Here is a 13,997-nt window from a genome sequence, read left to right as displayed (position 1 = left end):
CGAAATATATCAGCCGAAAATGGCACTTTTGGCATAATGCCGAATGTGCTATTTTCTGGCTGATACAGCGTTGCATCTGTGTATTCTCTCCTCCCTGCTGGGCGCTGCTCTGTGTCGCAGCGGGGAGGAGAGAAACTGTGACAGCCGGCCGAGCGCTGCTCTCTTCTCCGCACCGCCTGCTCAGCCTCCTGTGACAGTGTGTCAGGAAGCAGAGGCACAAACATGCAGTGATCAGTGATCACTGAGTGTTTGTAAATAATTGAGGACATATCATGTTTACTATGTCCCCAATTATGAATAAATAGAAAGTGATCTACATCACCCCCATTCATTCATGATTGGGGTTATAGTAAACACACTCTGTCCTCATGTTATGAATGAACAGGAGCACTCAGTAGAGAGGATTCCTGTTCATTTATAACAGGGGCTGCAGAAAAAGAGATTGAGGACTCTGTGTTCTCAATCGCTTTTTCTATTTTAAAAGGGAAATATCAGGGGTCTGTTTAGACCCCTAATATTAGACCCCGAAGCCCCTAAAAGTAAGGTAAAAAATAAAAATATTTAATAAAAAATTAATAATGAAATAAAAAAAATAAAGAAATTTAAAAAATGAAAAATGAAATATTTAACACAGAGCACAGTGGACAGGGTGTGAGACAGAGGTCAGGGTGTGATGCAGTGCGCAGTGGTCAGGGTGTGACGCAGAGCGCAGTGGTCAGGGTGTGATGCCGAGCACAGTGGTCAGGGTGTGATGCAGAGCACAGAGGTCAGGGTGTGATGCAGAGCGCAGAGGTCAGGGTGTGACGCAGAGGTCAGAGTGTGACGCAGAGCACTGAGGTCAGGATGTGTTACAGAGCGCAGAGGTGAGGGTGTGACGCAGAGGTCAGGGTGTGACACAGTGGGGGGAATTGCCACCCTGCCCCCCGGCCCAGTCCGCCCCTGCTGCCAGCCAAGCGTGCCTTAGAGAAGAGGCTTCGGGTGACCAATCGTACAAGTTCCAGGAAGCCTACTAGAGTGAACAACAAGGCAAGTATTACAGCTTATTCCTCTACCTCCAGATTTAACATGAATGTAATGCTTGCATATAGCTTGCAGGTAGTTTTTGATCCTGCACTCTTCATTTAAATTGCAAAGGTAAGACAGGCTGACTTTAAAAGTTTAAATGAAACGGGAGCAATAGATTTCAGAATTAACTTTTATAATATGCGAAGTGCAGCTTTAAAGGGCAAAATTACATTAAAATATACCTCCAGCCACATTGTTTTTCTAGTTTTGAATAGAGTGGCAGTAGGTATAAACCTCTGCTGGTGTCTCCATGATGGAGATTATCTTGCACATCCTGTCCCCGAGCCTGCAATCGAAGTGAGAGGAAATCTCAAAATGACGAGAAATTTCACCTCTGACAGTTTTCACCAGAACAAGTGTCCCCATCAAAAGATAACCCCTCTGTTCCGGTTCAGGTGACAAATGTAACATTTTGAATTCCCTTGACCTGCCTTAATTAATGACAGTAGTCTCCAGGACAAATAGGGAAGTTAGATTTCCCTTAAGGACTAGAATAAAGTTTTGTCTGGAGTTATATGTTAAAGCATCAAGCAGGGATCAGAGGAGTGTGGGGAGGTGAGTGTAGTGTAGAGTAATCTGCGTTCTGACATGCCACTTAGGGGCAGTATTCACTTTTGGTTGTTCCTGCCAAAGCAGAACTTCACAGCAGTTTGCTGCATGGCAACTTATGTTATCAACCCTGCTCCCCTGTCTTCATCAGATATTCTAGGATTCACCAGCTTCCTCCCACCAGATGGAGGGGAAAGGACCTGGCGGCACGTCATCGAGGTGCTGACTGTGAGAACCTGGAACAGACAGCTGTCTATTGATGATGTCGTCAGAGTGGAAAATGTCAACATTGGATCTCGCAAAATACATTGGTTGTATTTAGGCCGTATACACCACATTGGTGCAGTTAGGTGCAATATACTGCAGTCTAGACATACTATAAGCAGATTGACCATAATATTTAATGAAAGGCTTCCTCTGCGTTAGCAGTTATATAGAAGTCCAATAGTCACATATGACGTACAGTTCTACAGTATATAAATCTACGGTATATCCAGTCGTAGAATCCCCAGAATTTCTGTGTAGCGCTCACCCCCGAAGGAGCCGCTGAATATTGAAATGGGTTCTCCTACCTGTTGGTTCCATCTACCAGTCCCCTTTGATCAGCAACAGCACACCGACACTCACGGACAGAACGGCTCGAGTCTTAGGGTCTTTTTAGGGTATTTATTTGCAACATCAATAGGAGAGAGAGGGTTTAGGATCTGTAGGATGCCCTTGTAATCTTCTGAGGACAGCTTTCTCCCCTAGCAACCGCTAAGGCTGAAATCACTGCGATCTGGTCCCAGGGACCAATAGTAGTAGTAGTAGTACTGTGAACAGATACCTGGAATAGGGTGAGGGCTCTCCCTTGTGGGACCCAGACGGACGCTCGCACCAGCTCCTCTGCGGTACCCCTCAACAAGCGGACTCCTCCCCGACCCAGCTTCCATCAGGTATTTTCCTCTTTAGGATCTGGAACTTCTGTGCCCTCAGCATCTGCAACTGCCAAGGAGCACTCCAGTTAAATGAGAGTATCTTCTTAGAACAAGGCACCCAACACCTGCCACGTGTATGGGCCCAGTGAAGTATCAGTGTATCCTTAGGCCTCCAGGCCCCTCAGCACCTGCCATGTGCTGAGGCCCAGGCCATTTGCTCTGCATCACACACAGTCCTCCTAGGGCAAGGCCCCTAGGGGGAAGAGAGCTCTCCACAATGTCCCCAGACCTTTTATTACCTGCCCTCAACCATGCCTCTGAGTCATCCTACTCAGGGATTGGCTAGGGCCAGGTGCATAGTCATAACCTGAGGGTGGATCCTCCCTCACTGTATGCCAAGGCTCCCTTTTCCTCAGCAACAGGAGGAGCAATCGATCCAGCAGATTCAGGGACACCTATAGAATGCAGAGCTCTGTATAATCAGTATCTAGACTGGTTACAGTCCAGGTATCTCTAAATTGAATAGCGACATTTTAGAGGGCGCTACATCTGTATAACATGAGAACCTTTGCTTGAGTATTTGTGAATGTAATAACCACTTTTTACATTAGGTGGCAATAATAGGAGGCACATCACAATATGGAATGGATAGCCGTACTGCTCACACTATGCTCATATAGAAAATGTGGGCAGATTACACATCAAGCTTTGTAACATTTAAAGTATTATTTTTGAAGAAAACAACAAATTCTATCACAGCAAACTTTGGTTCATTTTATAGTCATTGACAATGCCCATAATACTCAAAGACAGTGGCGCCACAAGGGGGGTGCGGCCCGCACCCGGGAGACACCATTGGACGGGTGACACCAAAATGACTCACAGCCATGTTGGTGTTACCCCCCTCTGAAAAGCCAGTATCGGGAGAGAGGAGGGGACCCAGCGGCATACCTTATCCCGCCGGGTGACTGATGGACGCCGGCAGGTATTGGAAGACTGCTGCGCGTGCGCGATGACGTCTCGGCGGGGTGACACTCGGTTACCGCTCCGGGTGTCACCCAGCCTCGGGACGCCCCTGCTCAAACAGCCTACACATCCACCAGGAGATTCGCTTTTGCTCCTTTCAAAGCATCATCTTGACTCTTGTGATTCAAAAAGTCCTACAAAGAAAATACGGCACAACTCTTTTATTTGCATACATTTCTTACATCGGATTGCCTGAAGCCACCCTACTGGCAATTAAAAGTACATTCCAGTCAAACATAAAAATATACCATGTTTATAAACCCAATGCTCAGTAATAAAGGGCACCAAATAAAAAGGTGAAAGAGTTCAAAAGCAGGTAATTTTATCAAATCTTATAGAGATCCATTTGGTTATAGTATCTTTTCAGTCCAGTCAAATTCTTTTCCCATTCTAAGCCATGATGAAAGGGGAGTGTTGTTGCCCCCAAAACGCATTGGCTGTTTCTTATTTGATTGAATTGCAAACAATTAAAGGCACTTTTGCACTCCTACTTTTTTGTTTGGTCTCCTTTATTTCTGAACCTTGAGTCACTTCTGGTTGCCCAACAACAGAGGCCTGTTTTGTAGGCGAGTTACTTTACCAAAGCCATGGAGCTATAATTTTCATCCCAGCATTGATTATTTGCACCAGGATGTAGAGTTCTGTAAAACACTATGGTTGCATAAAACATGGTCTCAAACTTCTAGTGATTTTGGCTATGTGGGTGGCACACTTCACTAATGCATACTTGTCAACTCTCTCAGATGAGAAAGAGGGACATCTTTAGGTGTAAAGTGTGTAGTCAAAGGACATACCATGCCATGTTCCCTAAAAGGCAGGCCACAAGGAACTAATATGCAAATAAGAATTAGTTAAAACCACAAGTGCTCTTTTAAAATCTATATTACTTTATAATGGGTTTAAAAAAAAAAAAAAGAAGTGCAATAAGTTAAAGGTTTAAAAGATTCACATAATTTTCCATTGCAATCATTTTTATTAATTTCCATGGCAAAGAATGAAACAGCAGAACAGCCTACACATGGGTGTAACATGAACCAAGACTGCACAGTGCAAATTGTCCATCAGTAAATGAATAGCATTTTTGAGTTGGCCAGTCACACAGAGGGAAAAGTCATCCCTTGGTCACTCTAAATCTTGGAGGGCAGCCTGCTCGTGTGAGTGGCCGCATCGGACAAGATCACAGAAAATGAGAAAATAAAGGAAAGTGTAGAGGGCAGAGAAAGAGTAGGGCCTCAAGGAAGGTCAAATCAGTAGATGAAAAGAAAGGGTGAAGGAACAAGCGAGTCCAAGGGGAGAGACAGAGAGGAGGAAAGAAGGATAAATAGAGAGAAGCACTGGGGTTCCCCCCCCCCATCAACCTGAAATGAGAATAAAAGAAAAATTACATCTCAAAAGTAGCCCAAACTAAAGGGATTCAGGAATGAATGGACATAGGATAGCCCGGGTTCCCAAGTCCTGAGGAACTTAGTGTAGGAGCCATGATGGATACTAGTAATGCTTTTGTTAATTAACATCGTATTCATATGATCCTATATCTCTTGCAGAGATTCGCACCACTTTCATCCAAGGTGCATGCATTTTCCTTATTGGATTTGGTTGAAAAAAATGCATGCAAATCCTTGGTCAAAGTTGCGTGAATCTTGTGTGAAAAATGTATAGACAGACTCTTTAGCGAAGTATAACACTTTTAGTAGTTAAAGTGCATGTAAAGCCAAATCTTTTAATTTTAGCTTTAGAGTAGGAAAGAAAGTGGGGAAGGGTTAAAACTCCTATCAGGTTATTTTTTGCTGCTTGTGCCCCACTGGGAAGATTCTTGCTTCGCAACCTCCACTGGAGACACAACAGGAAATGTGAAGAAATCTCTTTGAAGTGATCAGAATTTCTATCTTAGAGAGCCACTGGTGTCCTCTTAGGAGGATTGTCCCACATTTTGTCTGGTGACAACTCTAAAGTTTTGGATTTCCTCTAAATTTCTGTCTCGGTGATAATGGTCACCAGGAAAAACAGATGGGTTAGTCCTCCCAGTGGGAGACACATAGGAGTTTAATACAAGCTTGACTAAGGGTCTACCCTTCCTTATTTTATCCATATATTTACAAAAATGACTTTACATATACAGTACATAAATAGTGCATTTTTCATAAAGGTCTGAAGATCAGACAAAATGAGGGACAACTGAGGAGGAAAGAGGGACAGTCTCTCCAAATGAGGGACAGTTGGGAACTATGCTAATGTAATGCAGGATGGCATATAAAGTATTTTAGTATCTTTGGACATTCTATTTATGCAAACTTCTGGCTATTCAGAAAGACATATTCACAGTTCTGGAACCTGATGTTACACTGAGCATTAGAACTGAATAGAAGCAGCAGCTCTACTTAGAGGTACTGTAAAAATCCCTGCTCAATTTGGCTGCAAGGAACTGTGGGAAAGGTGAACATACTGTAACTCAGATCAAGATATATTGAGTTGATTTTCTGACTTAGTGGCAATATTTTGCTGTCTGCATAATCCGTTTACAAGTTAGCTCTAGTTAGTAACATCTAATGCTAGTTGCCTGGTTGTCATACTTCAATACTATAAGACAGTAACAAGTAGGCTGATAAGAAGGGATGAACTTAGGTTCACACTGAACATGAGTTTGTCCAAACCCATAAGGAAGCTGTCAGTGTTGGCCCAATAAGCTGCGGCAGGGCATTCCCTGCTACACAGCGGAATGTAAACAAAGGGGAGTGATGCTGGTGAGATCAATGACCTTATGTGGCCATAAAAGGTCAGTGTTGTCACCGGCACCTTGCCCTTTGTTCACTTGCAGCTGTGATGAATGCCCAACTGCAGCTGATTGGGCCAACACTGACAGTTTCCTTCCAGATTCAACAAGCTTAAGTTCGACCAACCTGAGCTCATCCCCACTGATGAGGGCTATTAACTTTACACTGACTTTCCTGATCTGCAAACTTGTCAGTATAATAATCTTTATTTTTTAATGTGATTATTATTACTTATTATTTTTTACTTTTATTTATGTAATTATTTTTGTATCAATTTTTGTTTATCTAACTTTATTGCTATCACACAGGAGCTGACAAGTCACTGTGTAATAGCACCTCCAATACAGGAGTATGTCACCTCCAATACAGGAGTTCTAGCACAGCACTCTACTGGTACTCCTGTGACAGGTGAGAGAGGAGGAGCACAGCTCTCCCCTCTCACTGTCTACATGTAGCGGCAAGGTTGCCGCTCTGCTTACCGCTCTCCATACTGAAGACGGCGGCGAGGGCGGAGCCAGGAGACGGAGTCGGGAGCACGAAGCAGGGAGGGGACGGCCGGCAGTCTAATTACAAGTGTTCTCAGCGATGTCGCTGAGAACACTTGTAAAGAAACAAGTGATTTCACCTATTCTACATTTAGTCCTGCTTGTGCAAAGCAAGGCTAAATGTGGAAAGTAAATTACTGCCCGGCGCCCGGAACTCTATGTTCCGGTTGTCGGGTGATTCAAACCTGTGCCGCCCCTCTGCTCAGTGCCGCACCGAGGTCGGGACTCCGGCCCTGTTGGTAAGTAAAGGCACCGCCACATATATCTTTTTGAAAAAGTTAAGCTGACGGTAGACATGATAAACTGTTCATGGGGTTTGCTTCTATACTAGATGGGCAATGTGCTAGCCTGTCTGTGCTGCTTCTCCTCTTCATAGCAATAAATATGAACACTCTTCTGAGCCGATTGTTTGTGATCATGTGTGCAGCGCATGAGAGAGGAGTGTTTGGTTTGTCCTTGCATGTCTGACCTCATGTTGGGAAACTTCATTCCAGTGTGTGCATTTAAACAACCCCTGTGTAAAATGTATTTACTTTATTTGATAAGTTACTTTTTATTTTTTGTAATTATGATGGAGTACATTTTTTGATAGCTAGGTAGGGTTATCCAGGGTTAAGGAAATCTATTATTAAATGCTACATTTATACTTTCTGCTTTTTGTTGCTATGTAACAGAGTTTTTCTAGGTTTTTGAGAAGGTTTTAAGCTGTAAACAAAGCCTTCAGTACGGCAAGGAGTGAAGACAGCGATATTATTTAACAATTATTACTAGCTTGTCTACATGTAGCTGTAAATCAGTTGGCTATGGTTACACTTCTAACTGCAGTTCGCATCCTTTGGCATAATTGTTGTGGTGGCATTGACCCTTGCTAGTGTACTCACTAATTCTGTCAACCCTGCCTCTCTGTCTTGCCTAATCTCTGGATAACTGATCCACCTCCTAACCATACTTTGCCCCTTTGAGACAATGGTCACCATTTTTAGATTTTAAGCCCTCGTGGGCAGGGTCCTCCTTACCATCTTGTCTTGATTTGTATTGTGATTGTAATGTCTTCCTTATATTGTAAAGCGCTGCGCAAACTGTTGGCGCTATATAAATCCTGTATAATAATAATACCTATGTGATATAGTCAGTTCCTTAATTTCCACGGGAACTATAAAGCAGGAAAATAAAGTATCCTTGAAAGGTAGCAACTAAAGTTGGTCAGTGGGAGCAAATATTCCGAGTTAGTGGGAGTGAAAAATTCCCCCAGAATTTAGTGTTCAGGGGCTACCAACCTTTCGAATACATTCCATGTCAAATGCTGCTCCTCTATTGCCCAGAGCTGCCCTTGAGATGTGCAGGGTCCATTGTGCGTACCTGTGCCTTTTGAGGGAGGTTGGGCTTCCTCCTGACAAACCTGCCCCCAATTTGATCTTTTGCCACATGTGCTCCAAGATGGAGACTCTCATAGTTTAGAGTTAGGACCGCACTATATAGAGGTGCCTTGGCGCGGCAGTGCGGCTTTCACATTTTCTGCAGAAGAAGTGTACCTAAACCTCTGTTTTTAACCTTAGCAGTGAGACAAGTTTTTTTGCATGCTGGCTGGTGAATGTGCTGGGAAACTTTTTGTAACCTAGTGAAACTCAGTCAGAGAAGGCACAGAATGGACGCTTATGGCTACTAAAGGTAATGGCAGGCATCTTGTGGTGTCTGTTCTTAGGCAGGGCTTTTACTTTTAAATGTTTAAAATGGACTACAGGTTCACTATTAAAAAAGTGACTTCAGTACCAAGGACACAGAAACTGCTCTCAGGTGACAGTCATCTATATATTCCATGCTGCTCTACCCATGATAAATAAACAAAGAAAAAAACTCATCACCTGAATGGCCAACCATCTTCCAGATCCCCAGGGCTTGTGCTGGCTGTGAATGAAAGTAGCTAAATGACGCTAACAGTAATAGGCTGATATGCTTTCAGCTGTATGATATTCTTCAAGAAATCTTCCCCAGAGACGCCTTACCCTAGAATGTCTGAAGAGAAAATTACTAAATTTGTGTCTAATATGAAATGAAAGTGAAGCTTACTTAATCTTTTCAATTTTTCACATAGCACACATAAGGCACAGTGCTCAGGAATCGTATTACCCTACCTATTTGCATTTCACAGTATTAAATTGCCTACATGTTGGAAACAGGGTAGCCGCCTGACTGACCTAAGTAATACTAAAGTGCACCTGTCATTTTGAATAGGACAACATTGTGAGGATAATAGGAAAGCTAGGTGCTTTCCTATTATACTCACATTTGTAACCTCAAATGAACCCTATAATGGATATTAGAAAAGGAGGTGAAAATGTATACAAAAACACTATAACTTTTATTTAAGCTGCTGTGTGAATACAGAAATGCAATGTAGAGCTAGTGCAGCATTTCACAATCTTTGTCAGTCACAGCACCTTTCAAAAGTATGCAAAATTTCTAGGGACCCCATAACATTTAAAAAAAAGTAAATTTAAAAAAAATGACATGTGCCCCTTCCAAATCCATACAGACCCTCAGAGAGTGGTCTGGTATATATTTTAAGGGGGGACCCCATGCAAAAACACAAATGGGTTCCCCATTCATATGACAACCCTCTGCTTTCACATCAGAGTCACCCTTCACATCAGTAGCTTCCCTTATAAATCAGTGCCCCCCTTTTACATCAGAGCCTTCCCTTTCACATCAGAGTTCCCCATTCACATCAGGAGCCTCCCTTATACATCAGATCCCTCCTCTTTTCATTAGAGCCCCCCCTTTCATATCAGAGCCCCCTGGTTAACTTCAGAGCCCCCCTTCACATCAGGATCCTCCCTTATACATCAGAGTCCCCCTTTTAGATTGCACAGAGTTCCTCATTTACATCAGAGCCCGCTTTTCACATTATAGTCCCCCCTTCACATCAGGAGCCTCCCTTATACATCAGAGCTCCCCTTTCATATCAGAGCCCCTCCCTTTAACTTCAGAGTCCCCCCTTCACATCAGGAGCCCCCCTTATACATCAGAGTCCCCCTTTTAGATCAGAACCCTCCTCTTTCACATCAGAGATCCTCCTCACATCAGAAGCCTGCCTGCACCATGGAAAGACATGATGTTGTGCCTCAATTTTGAGGCACCACTGAGGAAGCCAGAAGCACCCCAGGATTCCAAGGCACTCTTGTTGGGAAAGGCTCAGCTAGCCTACCACTTACCTGAGTCTTGGTTACCCTTGGCTGGAGCCTATGAAACCTTACAACAAGTCTTGGCCTGCTGGATGAATTCACACTCACTTTCACTGGGGATTTTTGAAATAGGTGGAGCATTACTGAAAAAAATATGTCTATGTAAAGGATGTATTCATGGAGACTTGGAGAAAATTGATGAAAGCTGCATGCTAAGGAATGTGCATGAGAGAGAGAGAGAGAGAGAGAGATCACAATACTCTCCAAGATAATGCCCTCTCTACTTGTCTTTCCAGAAGGACTGCACCATCATTAGTCACTAAAGGGTCGGCAGCTACTTCCTGGACTGAGACTCTGGCTCAGATATGACACATTAATTTAAATACTGGTCAGTGTGCAGCTCATGCTCACCTTCTGATATCCTATAATGCAGGGGTGCCCACAATTTTTTGTGTTAAGATCTACTTTTCAAATGACAAGCTACATGAGATCTACCAAGAAAAAAAACCCCTCCCTCGCTCTCTCTCTCCTGGCTGTCTCTCCTCGCTCTCTCTCCTTGCTCTCTCTCCTGGCTGTCTCTCCTTGCTCATCCTCCTGGCTGTCTCTCCTTGCTCATCCTCCTGACTGTCTCTCCTCTCTCTCCTGGCTGTCTCTCCTTGCCTATACTCCTGGCTGTCTCTCCTTTATCTCCTGGCTGTCTCTCCTTGCTCATCCTCCTGGTTGTCTCTCCTCGCTCTTTCTCTCCTGGCTGTCATTCCTTGTTTTCTCTCCTGGCTATCTCTCCTCGCTCTCTTGGCTGTCTCTCCTCTCTCTCTTTCCTGGCTGTCTCTCCCCGCTCTCTCTCTTGTCTGTCTGTCCCCTCTCTTTCTCCTGTCTGTCTCTCCCCGCTCTCTCTCCTGGCTCACCTTGCTGTATTTTGCAAACAGTGCAGTGCTACAGGCTGTGTAAACTAATATTCTTTGATGTAATACATAGCACTTCAACCCCCAGTATCCACCAGAAAGGTGTCAGGGAGCTTGGTTCAGCAGACTCAGGCTAATAAGCAATCATGTGTGCACAGCTAAATAAATATACCAAAATGGAATAAAGGGGCTGCCATTCACACCCTTCCTGATCTACCAGCATCAGCTTTGAGAGCTACTGGTAGATCACAATCTACCTAATGGGCACCCCTGCTATAATGTATTCGCCCTTCTCCTTGGAGCCTCATGCCTCCTGCGGTAAAATCGTGTTTTTCGGTATTCCCACTCCGGCTACAGTCTCTATAATATAGAAAAATGTAAAAATCTAGGGAATGAGACTGTTTTTGATTGTCACGGCAAATATACAGACCTGGAAACTCCAGCACAGATATCTCAGCATCAGAATTCTTAGGTACTCGTTTTTAAAAAAAAGAAGCACCTAACAATACCTGAATTATCATTTTGCATTAGCTGATTACTGATTATTATCTACTTACATGAAGCCCCATGGCTTCTATCAATACTCAAATTTGGTCTGACCATTATCCCATTTCCCTTTCCTTAACCTTCCCCGACTCTTTACACAGAACTCTGACTTGGCGGCTGAATTAGTTACTTTTAAAAGACCCAGTTACTGTTGAGTCTCTACAACCAGCTATTTCTGACTTCCTTCATGGACATGGCCTGGATCTCACTTCCCATCCACTGAAATGGGAAACCTTCAAGTGTGTTGTTCGAAGTATCCTAATTTCCCATGGTTCCTGACAACAACAAAAAAGAGATTCTTGGCTATATAATCTCTTCTTCAAATACAAACCTTAGAATCTCGTCACAAATCTTCTACTGATACTACTGTAGCCACCTTGCCCTAAGTGGGGTGACTCTTTAAATTTAGCTCTGCTGGACTGTATCCAGTCAAGCTCATTTGGTTTACCTTAAAGTGGATATTTACCCATATCTTTAAAATAACAACAAACACACCTTTTAGAAATGTTTAGTAATGGCAATCTACAAACACATACTTCTAGATAATTGCCAGCTTTGTAATCTTTGCATACCTTCTCTTTTCTTTACCAGTCTTCTGATAGTGGCCATGTTAGCTAAGGGAAGATTACTACCTCTCCATTTACTTCCTTGAACTCTGGCACATCATCTCAGGGGAAGAAAATGCCTTTTCCCATGAGATTACAGATGAGATTTACCAGAAATAATCTTCCGATGTAACCTTACCAAGATGCAAAGCTTTGGCACTTACACCATTTGTACCAGAACTGGACCAGGAAATAGATGAACTCTATCTGTAAGTAAATGAAAAACAAGTTTGTTTCGCTAATGAATGTAAGATGATTTTAAATCAGCATGCAGAGTTGCATGCTGATGTGATTTTTAGTAAAAGGGGGTGAAGGTCCACTTTAGGCTTTCTGTTATTGTTTGTATCTGCCTGTCGCTGGGTGTGACCTTGCCACAGAGAGTGTAGGCTAGCAAAAAGTAGGTTAATTTTGTTTCTGATTGTTCGTTATTTCATTTTTTGGGATTCGGGCAAAGCTCCTTGTCCCCATGTCGATGAGGACAAGGGCCTCTTCCCCACAACTCTGGCCCGGTGGTTGTGGGAGTCTACAGGCAAAGGGGCTTATAGGAATCTGGGTGCCCCTTTTCATAAAGGGGAGACCCAGATCCTGTCCCCTCTCGTGAATCAGTAAGGGATAGTTGTTACCCCTACTCATTCACTGAATACAGTAAAATAGTAAATAAACACACCATACCATAAAAAAATCCTTTATTTGAAAAAAAAAAACACAACACAGGTTTTTGACAAGTCTTTTATAAAAAAAAAAGAAAAAAAAGTCCATCGATGTAATTCCAAGGTCAATCACGTCGTACAGCAATGTAGATCCACTTCAATCACGATGGATGACGGCCGCTGACTTGCCGAAAGAAAAAATACCCAACACTCGCTGGCACAACCAATCCTGACAAACTCTCGCCGCAAATTTACAGCTCTGACCCAAATGTCAACAAAGGGGAGGAACAATTCCCATGAACCTAATGACTCGCTCCATCCCTTTGTTGACATTCAGGTCAGAGCTGTCATTTTGCGGCCGGCATTTGTCGGGATCGGTTAATTTTTCTTTGGTGAGTCGCCGGCCGTTGACCATTATGACATGTATCTACATCGCTGCACGATGTGATTGACCTTGGGATTACATTGATGGACATTTTTTGTTTGTTTTTTTAAACAAAAGACTTGTCAAAAACCTGTGTTGTGTTATTTTTTCAAATAAAGGATTTTTTTAGGGTGTTGTGTGTTTATTTACTCTTTTACTGTATTTGGTGAATGAGTAGGGGTAACAGCTACCCAGATTCAGATAAGCCCCCCTGCCCGCAGACCGCACAACCACCGAGCCAGAGTTCATTCTTCAGACTAGCCCAAATATGAGGAACAAAAGTAGCCACCCTCCAGAAGGAAGAACAATGTCAGCATGAATTCAGAGATGATTTGAGGATCTACAGCTGAATGATAATAATCTTCATTTTTGTTAAAAATGCATTCAAGCACCATAACTATTCAAATTTATCTCCTGAGTTTAGTGTCACTTTAATGAAATTTGGGTCATACATATGGACACGGCTCATTTTCGATCCTTGTAATATCTCAGTAACCTACCCTAGGTGGATTATTAAACCAATTATTTCTTCTCACATCTGCATGATTTCCTACAGGGAGTGACACGCAGCATGGGGGTGCCTTTTACCCTTTTCCTCTCTTTATTAACCCCTTCGTGACTGACGACGTACAGTGTACGTCGCCAGCATCGGGGCTGTTTAAACAGACTCCCGGCGACTTTTGCCGCCGGGAGTCTGTTTAAACTTGTAGAGCCGACTGTCGGCTTTACAACAGAAGCGATCCTGGCGACTTACCTGTCGCCAGATCGCTTCTGCGTCCCGAAGAAGGGGCCGCCCCCCCCCGCCGGACACCCCC

The 13,997-nt window shown here is 43.4% G+C and overlaps 1 long non-coding RNA gene across 2 annotated transcripts in view; it reads right to left on the bottom strand.

Annotated features, from left to right (window-relative positions):
• Positions 1–2,690: 2,690 nt before the first annotated feature.
• Positions 2,691–13,997, bottom strand: part of LOC108794112 — a 22,080-nt gene continuing 10,773 nt past the window's right edge. Inside the window, exons 2-3 of one of the 2 annotated variants that reach the window (XR_001941691.1) lie at positions 6,619–6,625; positions 2,691–2,701 (exon numbers count right to left, since the gene is read on the bottom strand). This is a non-coding gene — a long non-coding RNA (uncharacterized LOC108794112). Of the gene's footprint in view, positions 2,702–6,618; positions 6,626–12,074; positions 12,086–13,997 lie in introns of those variants that run through there. The other variant, XR_001941690.1, reaches the window with a different exon arrangement.

This window comes from Nanorana parkeri, unplaced genomic scaffold (genome assembly GCF_000935625.1).
Source record: "Nanorana parkeri isolate BGI_ZX_2015 unplaced genomic scaffold, ASM93562v1 scaffold812, whole genome shotgun sequence".
NCBI classification, from domain to species: domain Eukaryota; kingdom Metazoa; phylum Chordata; class Amphibia; order Anura; family Dicroglossidae; genus Nanorana; species Nanorana parkeri.
Note: the sequence above shows the minus strand (reverse complement) of the source record. Positions and strands in the feature narration are given on the sequence as shown.